The 3,612-nt window shown below is 38.7% G+C and overlaps 1 non-coding gene across 1 annotated transcript; it reads right to left on the bottom strand.

The window, feature by feature from the left end:
• Positions 1 to 2,119: 2,119 nt before the first annotated feature.
• On the bottom strand, positions 2,120 to 2,223 carry LOC112767844 (small nucleolar RNA R71). Its single transcript, XR_003185284.1, has one exon. It is a non-coding gene; the product is annotated as a small nucleolar RNA R71 (small nucleolar RNA).
• Positions 2,224 to 3,612: the final 1,389 nt, after the last annotated feature.

Genomic DNA, 3,612 nt, shown 5'->3' with positions numbered 1-3,612 from the left:
ATAGAGTTTCTACACTCCATAGATTAAGGTGTGGAGCTCTGCTGTTCCTCAAAGATTAATGCAAAGTACTACTGTTTTTCTATTCAATTCAACTTATTCCGCTTCTAAGATATTCATTCGCACTTCAACCTGAATGTGATGAACGTGACAATCATCATCATTCCCCCACGAACGCGTGCCTGACAACCACTTCCGTTCCACCTTAGATTGAATGAGTATCTCTTGGATCTCTTAATTAGAATCTTCGTGGTATAAGCTAGATTGATGGCGGCATTCATGAGAGTCCGGAAAGTCTAAACCTTGTCTGTGGTATTCCGAGTAGGACTCTGGGATTGAATGACTGTGACGAACTTCAAACGCGCGAGTGCTGGGCGTAGTGACAGACGCAAAAGGAGGGTGAATCCTATTCCAGTATGATCGAGAACCTCAGATGATTAGCCGTGCTGTGACAGAGCATTTGGACCATTTTCACAATAGGATGGGATGCAGCCATTGACAAGGGTGATGCCTCCAGACGATTAGCCATGCAATGACAGCGCATCAGACCATTTTCCAGAGAGGATAAAAAGTAGCCATTGACAACGGTGATGTCCTTACATAAAGCCAGCCATGGAAAGGAGTAGGATTGATTGGATGAAGACAGTAGGAAAGCAGAGGTTCAGAGGAACGAAAGCATCTCTATGCGCTTATCTGAAATTCTCACCAATGATTTACATAAGTATTTCTATCCTTATTTTATTATATATTTTTGAAAACTCCAATACTATTTTATATCCGCCTGACTGAGATCTACAAGGTGACCATAGCTTGCTTCATACCAACAATCTCCGTGGGATCGACCCTTACTCACGTAAGGTTTATTACTTGGACGACCCAGTGCACTTGCTGGTTAGTTGTATCGAAGTTGTGAATGAAAAACAATTTATTAAGACGTGCGTACAGAGTTTTTGGCGCCGTTGCCTGAGATCACAATTTCGTGCACCACTTGCCTATTAAGAAAGGTTCAATCTTTAAATTTTAGAATCATATCTTTTAGTTTCTTGTTAGTCAAGTAATCAACTTCAATTTTCAAAATCAAATCTTTTTAAATTTCTTTTTCAAATCTTTTTCAAAATAATTTTCAATCATAAATTTCAATCATATCTTTTTCAAAACTTAATTTTAAAATCTTTTCTAACTTCCCATCTTTTCAAAATTGATTTCCAAAATCTTTTTCAATTAACCACTTAACTTTTTGTTTGATTTTTAAAAATTCTTATCTTTTCCAAAACCACCTAACTACTTTTCTCTCTCTTATTTTCGAAAATTACTAACCTCTTTTTTTTCAAAAATTTCTTTTCATTAACTAATTGTTTTAAATTTCAATTTAATTTTATTTTCCTCCTTAATTTTTGAATTCTAATTAACATTTAAAATAAAAATAAAAAATATTTTTAGTTTATTTTATTTAATTTTTGAATTCTTCACCCTCTCATCTCTTTCTATTTATTTATTTATCTACTAACACTTCTCTCATAATTTGAACCCCATCTTCTTTTCTATGTTCGAGTTTTTCTCTTCTCCTTCTTCTATTCTTTTCTTCTTATACTCACATAAGGACTCTCTATACTGTGAAGCTGATCCTGAACCTGAAAGGACTTTGAAGAGGAAGCTAAGGGAAGCTAAAGCACAACTCTTTGGAGAGAACCTGGCAGAGATTTTCAAAAAAGAGGAAGACATGGCCGAACCTAATAACAATGGTGGAGATGCAAGGAAGATGCTTGGTGACTTTATTGCACCCTCTTCCAACTTCTATGGAAGAAGCATCTCAATTCCTGCAATTGGAGAAAATAACTTTGAGCTTAAGCCTCAATTGGTTTCTCTAATGCAGCAGAATTGCAAGTTTCATGGACTTCCAATGGAAGATCCTCATAAGTTTTTAGCTGAATTCTTGCAAATCTGTGACACTGTCAAGACCAATGGAGTTGATCCCGAGGTCTACAAGCTTATGCTTTTCCCTTTTACTGTAAGAGACAGAGCTAGAACATGGTTGGATTCATAACCTAAGGATAGCCTAAACTCTTGGGATAAGCTGGTCAGTGCTTTCCTGGCCAAATTCTTTCCACCTCAAAAGATGAGCAAGCTCAGAGTGGAAATCCAAACCTTCAGACAAAAGGAAGGAGAATCCCTCTATGAAGCTTGGGAAAGATACAAGCAACTGATCAAAAGGTGTCCTACTGACATGCTTCCAGAGTGGAGCATCATAAGTATATTCTATGATGGTCTGTCTGAGTTATCAAAAATGTCATTGGACCATTCTGCAGGAGGATCTCTTCACGTGAAAACCCCTGCAGAAGCTCAGGAACACATTGAAATGGTTGCAAATAACCAGTTCATGTACACCTCTAAGAGGAATCCTGTGAACAATGGAACGCTCCAGAAGAAGGGAGTTCTTAAAATTGATACTCTGAATGCCATATTGGCTCAGAACAAAATATTGACTGAGTCAATATGATTTCTCAGAGTCTGAATGGATTGCAAGCTGCATCCAACAGTACTAAAGAAGCATCTTCTGAAGAAGAAGCTTATGATCCTGAGAACCCTACAATAGCAGAGGTGAATTACATGGGAGAACCCTATGAAAACACCTATAATCCTTCATGGAGAAATCATCCAAATTTCTCATGGAAGGATCAACAGAAGCCTCAACAAGGCTTCAATAATAATGGTGGAAGAAATAGGTTTAGCAAAAGCAAGCCTTTTCCATCATCTTCTCAGTAACAGACAGAGAATTCTGAACAGAGTCATTCTGGCCTCGCAACTATAGTCTCTGATCTATCTAAGACCTCTCTAAGTTTCATGAATGAAACAAGGTCCTCCATTAGAAATTTGGAGGTACAGGTGGGTCAGCTGAGTAACAAAATTACTGAAACTCCTCCCAGTACTCTCCCAAGAAATACAAAAGAAAATCCCAAGAGAGAGTGCAAGGCCATAACCATGACAAACATGGCCGAACCTGGAGAGAGTGAGGAGGACGTGAATCCCAGTGAGAAAAGCCTCATGGGACATCCTCTGGACAGAAAGGAGTTCCCCTTTGAGGAACAAAAGGAATCCGAGGCTCATACAGAGACCATAGGGATTCCAGTGAACTTCCGTCTACCATTCATGAGCTCTGATGAATATTCCTCCTCTGAAGAGGATGAAGACATCATTGAAGAGTAAGTTGCTAAGTATCTAGAAGAAATCATGAAGCTGAATGCCAAGTTGTTTGGTAATGAGACTTGGGAAGATGAAACCCCCTTATTCACCAATGAACTGAATGCATTAATGAGGCAGACATTACCTCAGAAGAAACCGGATCCCGGAAAATTCTTCATACCTTGTACCATAGGCACCATGACCTTTGAGAAGGCTTTGTGTGACCTGGGGTCAGGGATAAACCTCATGCCATTTTCTGTAATGAAGAAACTGGGAATCTTTGAGGTTCAAGCTACAAGAATCTCACTAGAAATGGCAGACAAATCAATGAAACAGGCGTATGGGCTAGTAGAGGATGTGCTTGTGAAAGTTGAAGGCCTCTACATCCCTGCTGATTTCATAATCTTAGACACTAGGAAGGATGAGGATGAATCC

This window comes from Arachis hypogaea, chromosome 17 (genome assembly GCF_003086295.3).
Source record: "Arachis hypogaea cultivar Tifrunner chromosome 17, arahy.Tifrunner.gnm2.J5K5, whole genome shotgun sequence".
In the NCBI taxonomy this organism is placed as follows: Eukaryota; Viridiplantae; Streptophyta; class Magnoliopsida; order Fabales; family Fabaceae; genus Arachis; species Arachis hypogaea.
Note: the sequence above shows the minus strand (reverse complement) of the source record. Positions and strands in the feature narration are given on the sequence as shown.